Source organism: Cryptomeria japonica, unplaced genomic scaffold (genome assembly GCF_030272615.1).
Source record: "Cryptomeria japonica unplaced genomic scaffold, Sugi_1.0 HiC_scaffold_80, whole genome shotgun sequence".
In the NCBI taxonomy this organism is placed as follows: Eukaryota; Viridiplantae; Streptophyta; class Pinopsida; order Cupressales; family Cupressaceae; genus Cryptomeria; species Cryptomeria japonica.
Genome location: NW_026728902.1, coordinates 132,501 through 145,000, shown reverse-complemented (window position 1 = coordinate 145,000; position 12,500 = coordinate 132,501). Strand labels below are relative to the sequence as shown.

The 12,500-nt window shown below is 59.0% G+C and overlaps 1 non-coding gene across 1 annotated transcript; it reads left to right on the top strand.

The window, feature by feature from the left end:
- Positions 1 to 11,557: 11,557 nt before the first annotated feature.
- LOC131864223 (5S ribosomal RNA) lies at positions 11,558 to 11,676 on the top strand. Its single transcript, XR_009363062.1, has one exon. It is a non-coding gene; the product is annotated as a 5S ribosomal RNA (ribosomal RNA).
- Positions 11,677 to 12,500: the final 824 nt, after the last annotated feature.

Below are 12,500 nucleotides of genomic sequence, written 5' to 3'. Positions count from 1 at the left end.
CGGCCGAGGAGCCTCACCGCATAGCAATCGGGGGTGCGAGGCGAGGGATGGGGCGGGAAGGCCCCAACGGCTAGACGGAAGAGGCTTCAGGGCCGCCTCGGAATGGTCCAAGCATCGGACGCGCTTGGGGCGACTACCAGTGACAACCCCTCATCCCGCGATGCGTCCGATACGAAGATGGTTCCAAGGCGGCCGAGGAGCCTCACCGCATAGCAATCGGGGTGCGAGGTGGGGGATGCGGCGAGATGGCCCCAACGGCTAGACGGAAGAGGCCACAGGGCCGCGTCGGAATAGTCCAAGCATCGGACGCGCTTGGGGCGACTACCAGTGACAACCCCTTATCCCGCGATGCGTCCGATACGAAGATAGTTCCAAGGCGGCCGAGGAGCCTCACCGCATAGCAATCCGGGTGCGAGGTGGGGGATGCGGCGAGATGGCCCCAACGGCTAGACGGAAGAGGCTGCAGGGCCGCCTCGGAATAGTCCAAGCATCGGACGCGCTTGGGGCGACTACCAGTGACAACCCCTTATCCCGCGATGCTTCCGATACGAAGACAGTTCCAAGGCGGCCGAGGAGCCTCACCGCATAGCAATGGGGGTGCGAGGTGAGGGATGCGGCGAGATGGCCCCAACGGCTAGACGGAAGAGGCCACAGGGCCGCCTCGGAATAGTCCAAGCATCGGACGCGCTTGGGGCGACTACCAGTGACAACCCCTTATCCCGCGATGCATCCGATACGAAGATAGTTCCCAGGCGGCCGAGGAGCCTCACCGCATAGCAATCGGGGTGCGAGGCGAGGGATGCGGCGAGATGGCCCCAAAGGGTAGACGGAAGAGGCTGCGGGGCCGCCTCGGAATAGTCCAAGCATCGAACGCTCTTGGGGCGACTACCACTGCCAACCCCTTATCCCGCGATGCGTCCGATACACAGATAGTTCCGAGGCGGCCGAGGAGCTGGGGGATGCGGCGAGATGGCCCCAACGGCTAGACGGAAGAGGCTGCAGGGCCGCCTCGGAATAGTCCAAGCATCGGACGCGCTTGGGGCGACTACCAGTGACAACCCCTTATCCCGCGATGCGTCCGATACACAGATAGTTCCGAGGCGGCCAAGGAGCCTCACCGCATAGCAATCGTGGTGCGAGGTGGGGGATGCAGCGAGATGGCCCCAACGGCTAGACGGAAGAGGCTGCAGGGCCGCCTCGGAATGGTCCAAGCATCGGACGCGCTTGGGGCGACTACCACTGCCAACCCCTTATCCCGCGATGCGTCCGATACACAGATAGTTCCAAGGCGGCCGAGGAGCCTCACCGAATAGCAATCGGGGTGCGAGGCGAGGGATGCGGCGAGAAAGCCCCAACGGCTAGAGGGAAGAGGCTTCAGGTCCGCCTCGGAATGGTCCAAGCATCGGACGCGCTTGGGGCGACTACCAGTGACAACCCCTTATCCCGCGACGCGTCCGATACACAGATAGTTCCAAGGCGGCCGAGGAGCCTCAACGCATAGCAATCGGGGTGCGAGGCGAGGGATGCGGCGAGAAGGACCCAACGGCTAGACGGAAGAGGCTTCAGGGCCGCCTCGGAATGGTCCAAGCATCGGACGCGCTTGGGGCGACTACCAGTGACAACCCCTTATCCCGCGACGCGTCCGATACACAGATAGTTCCAAGGCGGCCGAGGAGCCTCACCGCATAGCAATCGGGGTGCGAGGCGAGGGATGCGGCGAGAAGGACCCAACGGCTAGACGGAAGAGGCTTCAGGTCCGCCTCGGAATGGTCCAAGCATCGGACGCGCTTGGGGCGACTACCAGTGACAACCCCTTATCCCGCGACGCGTCCGATACACAGATAGTTCCAAGGCGGCCGAGGAGCCTCACCGCATAGCAATCGGGGTGCGAGGCGAGGGATGCGGCGAGAAGGACCCAACGGCTAGACGGAAGAGGCTTCAGGGCCGCCTCGGAATGGTCCAAGCATCGGACGCGCTTGGGGCGACTACCAGTGACAACCCCTTATCCCGCGATGCGTCCGATACACAGATAGTTCCAAGGCGGCCGAGGAGCCTCACCGCATAGCAATCGGGGTGCGAGGCGAGGGATGCGGCGAGAAGGACCCAACGGCTAGACGGAAGAGGCTTCAGGGCCGCCTCGGAATGGTCCAAGCATCGGACGCGCTTGGGGCGACTACCAGTGACAACCCCTTATCCCGCGACGCGTCCGATACACAGATAGTTCCAAGGCGGCCGAGGAGCCTCACCGCATAGCAATCGGGGTGCGAGGCGAGGGATGCGGCAAGAAGGACCCAACGGCTAGACGGAAGAGGCTTCAGGGCCGCCTCGGAATGGTCCAAGCATCGGACGCGCTTGGGGCGACTACCAGTGACAACCCCTTATCCCGCGACGCGTCCGATACACAGATAGTTCCAAGGCGGCCGAGGAGCCTCACCGCATAGCAATCGGGGTGCGAGGCGAGGGATGCGGCGAGAAGGACCCAACGGCTAGACGGAAGAGGCTTCAGGTCCGCCTCGGAATGGTCCAAGCATCGGACGCGCTTGGGGCGACTACCAGTGACAACCCCTTATCCCGCGACGCGTCCGATACACAGATAGTTCCAAGGCGGCCGAGGAGCCTCACCGCATAGCAATCGGGGTGCGAGGCGAGGGATGCGGCGAGAAGGACCCAACGGCTAGACGGAAGAGGCTTCAGGGCCGCCTCGGAATGGTCCAAGCATCGGACGCGCTTGGGGCGACTACCAGTGACAACCCCTTATCCCGCGACGCGTCCGATACACAGATAGTTCCAAGGCGGCCGAGGAGCCTCACCGCATAGCAATCGGGGTGCGAGGCGAGGGATGCGGCGAGAAGGACCCAACGGCTAGACGGAAGAGGCTTCAGGGCCGCCTCGGAATGGTCCAAGCGTCGGACGCGCTTGGGGCGACTACCAGTGACAACCCCTTATCCCGCGATGCGTCCGATACACAGATAGTTCCAAGGCGGCCGAGGAGCCTCACCGCATAGCAATCGGGGTGCGAGGCGAGGGATGCGGCGAGAAGGACCCAACGGCTAGACGGAAGAGGCTTCAGGGCCGCCTCGGAATGGTCCAAGCATCGGACGCGCTTGGGGCGACTACCAGTGACAACCCCTTATCCCGCGACGCGTCCGATACACAGATAGTTCCAAGGCGGCCGAGGAGCCTCACCGCATAGCAATCGGGGTGCGAGGCGAGGGATGCGGCGAGAAGGACCCAACGGCTAGACGGAAGAGGCTTCAGGGCCGCCTCGGAATGGTCCAAGCATCGGACGCGCTTGGGGCGACTACCAGTGACAACCCCTTATCCCGCGACGCGTCCGATACACAGATAGTTCCAAGGCGGCCGAGGAGCCTCACCGCATAGCAATCGGGGTGCGAGGCGAGGGATGCGGCGAGAAGGACCCAACGGCTAGACGGAAGAGGCTTCAGGGCCGCCTCGGAATGGTCCAAGCATCGGACGCGCTTGGGGCGACTACCAGTGACAACCCCTTATCCCGCGACGCGTCCGATACACAGATAGTTCCAAGGCGGCCGAGGAGCCTCACCGCATAGCAATCGGGGTGCGAGGCGAGGGATGCGGCGAGAAGGACCCAACGGCTAGACGGAAGAGGCTTCAGGGCCGCCTGGGAATGGTCCATGCATCGCACGCGCTTGGGGCGACTACCAGTGACAACCCCTTATCCCGCGACGCGTCCGATACACAGATAGTTCCAAGGCGGCCGAGGAGCCTCACCGCATAGCAATCGGGGTGCGAGGCGAGGGATGCGGCGAGAAGGACCCAACGGCTAGACGGAAGAGGCTTCAGGGCCGCCTCGGAATGGTCCAAGCATCGGACGCGCTTGGGGCGACTACCAGTGACAACCCCTTATCCCGCGACGCGTCCGATACACAGATAGTTCCAAGGCGGCCGAGGAGCCTCACCGCATAGCAATCGGGGTGCGAGTCGAGGGATGCGGCGAGAAGGACCCAACGTCTAGACGGAAGAGGCTTCAGGGCCGCCTCGGAATGGTCCAAGCATCGGACGCGCTTGGGGCGACTACCAGTGACAACCCCTTATCCCGCGATGCGTCTGATACACAGATAGTTCCAAGGCGGCCGAGGAGCCTCACCGCATAGCAATCGGGGTGCGAGGCAAGGGATGCGGCGAGAAGGACCCAACGGCTAGACGGAAGAGGCTTCAGGGCCGCCTCGGAATGGTCCAAGCATCGGACGCGCTTGGGGCGACTACCGTTGCCAACCCCTTATCCCGCGATGCGTCTGATACACAGATAGTTCCGAGGCGGCCGAGGAGCCTCACCGCATAGCAATCGGGTTGCGAGGCAGATTATTGGGAAGGGAACCCCCTGGGATGCGGCTCAAGCAGTGCCCAAAGGGACTGGAATGCGGAATCACATCGAGAGACCCAAATGCTATACGAGGGCTCAAATCGAATTATCGATTTGGCCACGACATGGACGCATCGGAACGACTACCTTTGCCGAACCACTCGCAATTGCATCCATACCGAAACCAATAGACATTTCCGTTAGAGCCCTCGCATAGCATTCGGGAATCTCGCATGCCCCTCTAAATCGACCAATGCTGGCGCTCAACGAAAATCCGAGCGCTACCACCGTTCGAGCGCCAGCATTGGTCGAGTTAGAGGGGCACGGGGGAGAATGCTCCAGTCAACACCTCCCCTATATAAGTTATTTGTCCGATTCTCGCACAACCGTAGTCTGCCTCGTCGAATCAAACAACGGTCCCAGATTCCGACTTCCGTTCCGTAGAGACCCAAAAGCTAGATGGAGGCTCGCAAGAAAGAGAGTCGGCGCATAGCAATCGGGTTTCTCGAACGTTTAGGGACCGAGCTCACTTGCGGATAGGGCAAAATCCGCCAAGCAACCCAAAAGCTAGACGGGGGCTCGAATCGAATCGCCTAGGCGGCCACAACAACGACGTGTTGGATCGACTACCAGTGCCAAACCATTCAGCAAGACTAGTCTGTGTCGAGGCCGGATAGAGATTCTCAGAGAGCGCCCGTATAGCATTTAGGAGACCTGCCGCGTCCCTCACACTCGACAAATGGTGGTGCACGTTTATAAATCCGAGCGATCCCAACCCTTTCAAGCACCAACATCGGTCGAGATAGAGGGGCACGGAGGGGGCTGCGTGAGACAACACAGTCCCCTATATAAGTTATTTGTCCGATTCTCACACATCCGAAGAATGGTCATCAAATCGGACAACAGCCCAAACTTCCGACTTCCGTCCCAGAAAGCCCAAGAGCTATCTAAAACGTTCATGGCCGGAACTCGATCGCGGCTATACCAGTCCGCCAAGCAACCCAAAAGCTAGACTGGAGCTCTAGTCGAATCACCTCTGTGGCCATTGCAAGGACGTGTTGGAGCGACTACCATTGCCGAACCATTCCGCAGGTCGAGTCCATACCAAGGCCGCATAGAGATTCACGATGAGCTCCTGCATAGCAATCAGGAGACTTGCCGTGTCCATCACAATCGATAAATCCTGGTGCAAGATTTTTGCATCCGAGCGCTCCAACCAGTCGAGCACCAGCATCAATCGACATAAACGGGCACGGGGGGAGGATGCTCGAGAACACTACCTCCCCTATATAAGTTATTTGTCCGATTCTCAAGCAGCCGAAGTCTGGTCATCGAATCGGGTCAAAGACCACAACTTCCGACTTTACCCACAATGCAAGTCATCGAATCGAACATCGGCCCCCGAGTCGGACTCCATGCGTATGTCAGGTCATCGGACCCAAATTCCGCCTTCCTGCGCATGGCGGGCCATCAATATCAACTCGGTCATCGGACCCAAACTCCGCCTTTCTGCGCATGGCACGCCTTCAAATCGGTCATCGGACCCAAATTCCGCCTTCCTGTGCATGGCGGGCCATCAACATCAACTCGGTCATCGGACCCAAATTCCGCCTTTCTGCGCATGGCACGCCATCAACTCGGTCATCGGACCCAAATTCCGCCTTCCTGCGCATGGCAGGTCATCGGACACAAATTCAGACCTCGCCAATATGCCTACGTATCGAATCGGTCATCGGACCCAACTTCCGACTTCATCCATACTGTAGGGTCTTTGAGGTTGGCGCGGTGCGCTCAACCCGGGGAGTCGACCCATCGAAGCATACACCTCCCCTATATAAGCTATTTGTCCGATTCCCACACCTGTGTAGTTTGCACCTCTGACCAGGACATCGACCCCAACTTCCGAACTCGACTGCAACGACGGCACCAGCGCCTTGGTGCGCACCTTGCGACGCACAGTCCCAACATTCGCCTTCCTGCACATGGCAGGTCATCGGACCCAAATTCCGACCTCGCGAGTATGCCTACATATCGAATCGGTCATCGGACACAACTTCCGACTTCATCCATACCGTAGGGTCTTTGAGGTTGGCGCGGTGCGCTCAACCCGGGGAGTCGACCCAACGAAGCATACACCTCCCCTATATAAGCTATTTGTCCGATTCCCACACCTGTGTAGTTTGCACCTCCGATCAGGACATCGACCCCAACTTCCGAACTCGCCTGCAACGACCGAACCAGCGCCTTGGTGCGCACCTTGCAACGCACAGTGCCAACATTCGCCTTCCTGCACATGGCAGGTCATCGGACCCAAATTCCGACCTCGCGAGTATGCCTACATATCGAATCGGTCATCGGACCCAACTTCCGACTTCATCCATACCGTAGGGTCTTTGAGGTTGGCGCGGTGCGCTCAACCCGGGGAGTCGACCCAACGAAGCATACACCTCCCCTATATAAGCTATTTGTCCGATTCCCACACCTGTGTAGCTTGCACCTCCGATCAGGACATCGACCCCAACTTCCGAACTCGACTAAAAAGACCGCACCAGCACCTTGGTGTGCACCTTGCAACGCACAGTGCCAACATTCGCCTTCCTGCACATGGCAGGTCATCGGACCCAAATTCCGACCTCATGAGCATACCTACTAATCGAATCGGTCATCGGACCCAACTTCCGACTTCATCCATACCGTAGGGTCTTTGAGGTTGGCGCGGTGCGCTCAACCTGGGGAGTCGACCCATCGAAGCATACACCTCCCCTATATAAGCTATTTGTCCGATTCCGACACCTGTGTAGTTTGCACCTCCGCTCAGGACATCGACCCCAACTTCCGAACTCGCCTGCAACGACCGAACCAGCGCCTTGGTGCGCACCAAAAGTGCGCACTTTTGGAGGGCACTTTTGTGCGCTCCAAAGGTGCGCACTTTTGGAGGGCACTTTTGTGCGCTCCAAAGGTGCGCACTTTTGGAGGGCACTTTTTGGAGGGCACTTTTGTGCGCTCCAAAGGTGCGCACTTTTGGAGGGCACTTTTTGGAGGGCACTTTTCTGCGCTCCAAAGGTGCGCACTTTTGGAGGGCACTTTTTGGAGGGCACTTTTCTGCGCTCCAAAGGTGCGCACTTTTGGAGGGCACTTTTTGGAGGGCACTTTTCTGCGCTCCAAAGGTGCGCACTTTTGGAGGGCACTTTTTGGAGGGCACTTTTCTGCGCTCCAAAGGTGCGCACTTTTGGAGGGCACTTTTGTGCACTCCAAAGGTGCACACTTTTGGAGGGCACTTTTTGGAGGGCACTTTTCTGCACTCCAAAGGTGCGCACTTTTGGAGGGCACTTTTTGGAGGGCACTTTTGTGCGCTCCAAAGGTGCGCACTTTTGGAGGGCACTTTTTGGAGGGCACTTTTGTGCGCTCCAAAGGTGCGCACTTTTGGAGGGCACTTTTGTGCACTCCAAAGGTGCGCACTTTTGGAGGGCACTTTTCCTGCGCTCCAAAGGTGCACACCTAGGTGAGCACCTTCGACCACACCTTGTAGCACACCAAACTCTGACTTTCGACTTCATCCGCAATGCAGGGTCTTTGAGGTTGGCGCAATGCGCACAACCAGGGGAGTCGACCCATCAAACCCAACACCTCCCCTATATAAGCTATTTGTCTGATTCTCATACATGCGTAGCCTGCAGGAGCAATTAGGACATCGACCCCAACTTTCGGCTTCTAAACGAAAACAAGGTCTTTGAGGTTGGTGTAATGCGAACAACTAGGGGAGTCAACCCATCAAACCCAACACCTCCCCTATATAAGCTATTTGTCTGATTCTCATACATGTGTAGTCTACAGGAGCAATTAGGACATCGACCCCAACTTTTGACTTCTTAACGAAAACAAGGTCTTTGAGGTTGACGTAATGCGCACAACCAGGGGAGTCGACCCATCAAACCCAACACCTCCCCTATATAAGCTATTTGTCCGATTCTCATACATGTGTAGCCTACAGGAGCCATTAGGACATTGACCCCAACTTTTGACTTCTTAACGAAAACAAGGTCTTTGAGGTTGGCGTAATGCGCACAACCAAGGGAGTTGACCCATCAAACCCAACACCTCCCCTATATAAGCTATTTGTCTGATTCTCATACATGTGTAGCCTGCAACAACGATTAGGACATCCACCCCAACTTCTGAATTCGTCTGCGTTGACCGCACCAAAGGTGCACGCCTTGGTGCTCACCAAAATCCGACTTCCGACTTCTTCTGCTATGCGGGGTCTTTGAGGTTGGCGCAGTGCGCACAACCAGGGGAGTCAACCCACCGAATGCAACACCTCCCCTATATAAGCTATTTGTCTGATTCTCATACATGCGTAGACTGCAGCAATGATTAGGACATCCACCCCAACTTTTGACTTCTTAAACAAGACAGGGTCTTTGAAGTTGGTGCAGTGCACACAACCAGGGGAGTCGACCCATCAAACGCAACACCTCCCCTATATAAAGCTATTTGTCCGATTCTCATACGTGTAGTCTGCAGCAGCGATTAGGACATCGACCCCAACTTCCGAATTCGTTTGCATTGACCGCACCAAAGGTGCACGCCTTGGTGTGCACCTTGGAGTGCACTTTGGTGCTCACCTCGGTGCACACTTTGGTGTGCACCTCGGTGTGCACCAAAGGTGCGCACCTTGGAGCGCACCAAAGGTGTACACTTTGGAGCGCACCACATAGGGTCTTTGAGAGGTTGGCGCAGTGCGCACACCAAGGTGGGTGTTGAGGTGCGTGCCGAGGTGGGTGGGTGCTAGGGTGCGCTCCATGGTGGGTGCCAGGGTGGGTGCGTGCTAGGGTGGATTCCAAAGAGGGTCATAGGGTGGGTGCCAAGGTGGGTTGGTGATATAGTGGGTTCAAAGGTGGGTACTAGGGTGGGTTCCAAGGTGGGTCACAAGTTGGGTGCCAGGATGCGTGGGTGTTAGGTTGGGTGCCAAGGTGGGCTCCTGCGTGGGTGGGTGCTAGGGTGGGTTTCAAGGTGGACGCGAGGGCGGGTGCCAAGGTGGGTAACAAGTTGGGTGTTAGGATGGGTGAGTGCTAGAGTGGGTGCCAAGGTGGGTGGGTGCTAAGGTGGATGCCAAGGTGGTTCACAGGGTGGGTGGGTTCTAGGGTGAGTTCCAAGGTGGGTCACAGGTTTAGTGCTAGGGTGCGTGTCAAGGCGGGTGTCGAGGTGCCTGGGTGCTAGGGTGTGGATGCCAATGTGGGTCATAGGGTGGGTACTAGGGTGGGCTGCAATGTGGGTGCCAAGGTGGGTAACATGCTCGGTTGGTTCTAAATTGGGTGTCAGGGTGGGTGTGCACCCACCTTGCCCGAGGTGGGTGCCAAGGTGCCAGTGTGGGTGGGTGCTAAGGTGGATGCCAAGGTGGGTGAGAAGGTGGGTGATAGGTTGAGTGGTAGGATGGGTGGGTGCCAAGATGGGTCACAGGGTGGGTGCAAGGGTGGGTAGGTGCTAGGGTTGGTGTCAGGGTGGGTGGGTGCTAGGTTGGGTTCCAAGGTGGGTGCGAGGGTGAGTGTCAAGGTGGGTCACAGGTTAGGTGCTAGGATGGGTGAGTGCTAGGGTGCAAAGGTGCCAGGGTGGGTGCTAGGATGGGTCGATGCTAGGGTGAGTGGCAAGGTGGGTCCACAAGTGTCAAGGTGGGTGCCGAGGTGGGTGCCAACTTGGGTTCCAAGGTGGGTGCCAAGTGGGCGACTGCTATGGTGGATGCCAAGGTGGGTCACGGGGTGGGTGCCAAGTTGCTAGGTTGTGTTCCAAGGTGGGTGCCAACGTGGCTGCTAGGGTGCGTGGGTTAAAGGGTGTGTCACAACGTGGGTGCCAGGATGGGTGCGCACCCACACTGGCCAAGACGGGTGCAAGGTTGGGTTCCAAGCCCGGTCACAGGCTGGGTGCTAGGATGGGTGGGTGCCAAGGTGGGCACCAGGGTGGGTGCACCCACCCTGGCCAAGGTGGGTCACGGGGTGGGTCCTAGGGTGGGTAACGGGGTGGGTACTAAGGTGCGTGCCAAGGTGGGTCATGGGGTGGGTGCCAAGGTGGGCACCAGGGTGGGTGTGCACCAACCCTAGCCAGGGTAGGTCACGGGGTGGTTGTCGGGGTGGGCGTCAAGGAGCCAAGGTGGGTGGCAAGTAGCCAAGTTGCGTGCCAAGGTGGGTGTCGGGGTGGGTGCCAAGGATCCAAGGTGGGTGCCAAGGAACCAAGGTGGGTGTCTGGGTGGGTGCCGAGGTGGGAGCCAGGGTGGGTCCCAAGGTGAGTGCAAAGGTGGGTGCCAGGGTCAAGGTGAGTGCCAATGTGGGTTCCAAGGTGCCAGGGTCAGGGTGAGTGCCAATGTGGGTTCAAAGGTGCTAAGTTGGGTGCGAGGTTGGGTGCGAGGGTGGGTGGGTGCCAAGGTGTGCTAGGTGGAAGCCCGGGTGGGTCGGCATCCCATGGGTGTCGAGTTGGGTGCCTGATGGGTGCTTCTTGTCAAGTTTTAGTCGTCGGGACTCATTTCGAGCCTTAGAGGTCGTTTCTTGTCCGGTTGCCCTGTCTTCGACCTGGGAACCCAATTTTGGTCCTCGGGTCCCATTTTTTTTTGTCTCGCATCCCACTTTTGGCCTGTGGCCTTTTCGGGGTCGATTCTCGTTTTGGGCATCAGAGCATGTTTCTTCTCCTAAAACCCAATATTTGTTTATTAAGTCTCGGAACACATTTTTGTTCTCGTGGACCCATCATGGGTCTTGGAACGCATTTGTGGTCCTTGGGTCCCATTTTGCATCCCGAAACTTGTGTTTTGGTGCTTGATCCCTATTTTGGGTGCCCACCTTGCACCAAGTGCGCACCCGGGGCAAACCGAGCGCCTTGGTGCACCGGGGCAAGATCGAGCGTGCACCCGAGGCGCCCCGAACATGCACCAAGGTGCACTCGGCCCACATGTGAGCGCAGGTCGTTGCGCCCGAGGTGGTGTGTGGGCACCGCGTTGCAGACGGGACACTGCACGCACACGACGCCCCGTCCAGGTGCACGCACGTAGGCCGGGCCGGGTGCACACCCGACGCCCTAGCAAGGTGCGCGCACCCGGGCAGGGCTCACACTTGGCGAACGGGGCGCACTTCGCGAGGGAGGGTGTGCACCTCGACGGGGGTGGGTGGCCGGGGTGGATTCGCACGTGGGTCGCGGTTTGCTAAGTACACACTGCGACAAGCTCATAACGGGTGCGATCATACCAGCGTTAGTGCACCGGATCCCATCAGAACTCCGCAGTTAAGCGCGCTTGGGCCGGAGTAGTACTGGGATGGGTGACCTCCCGGGAAGTCCCGGTGTTGCACCCTTTTTTAGTTTTTCGCCGGGCGTCGCAATGCTATTTGAATAAACCTTTTGCCCGTTTGCGTTCTCGTCGGGGCCGGGCCGGGCCGGGGTGCGCTGCCCGCACTACCGCGCGCGCGGGGGGCGACACCGAGCGCGCACCCGAGGCGCCCCGAGCACACAGGCCACGGTGCAACCCGGGCGTTGTGCGCGCACCCCGGTGCGCCCGAGGTGCTGCGCGCGCACCCAGGTGAAATCGGTGTGCACCTCGGCCAGTGCGCGCTCGGTCGAGTCGCGCACGTTGGCCAAGGTGCACGGTGATGTTTCTTACTCTAAGGTTCCGCACCAGACGCCCGGGACAGGTGAGCGAAGCTGGGCGGGGCCGGGTGCGCGGCCGGGGCAGGTGCACGCAGCTGGAGAGAGCTTTGGAGCACACCAGAGGTGCGCACCTTGGAGCACACTTCGGAGCGCACCAATGATGCGCTCCATTCAAAAGTTTCCTGAAAAGGCAAAAAAAGTTGAGATTATAGAATTTCCCACTTGAGAGATTGTAAAAAAAAAAAATTTAAAATGAAGGAAACGCGGGTGCCAAGGTGTGCGCGCCCGGGTGCGCAGCCCAGCCAAGGTGTGCGCACCAAGGCGCCCACCCTGGCGAAGGTGCACGCAAGGTGCGCACCCGAGGCAAACCGGACAATTAACCCAACTTTCGACTTCGCGCGCACCTGCGCACCTTGGAGCGCACTTCGGAGCGCTCCTTGTTGCGCACCAATCTTGGGCACCTCGGAGTGCACCATGGCGCCCACCAAGGTGCGCACCCGGGGCAAACCGAGCTCCGACTTCGTGCGCACCT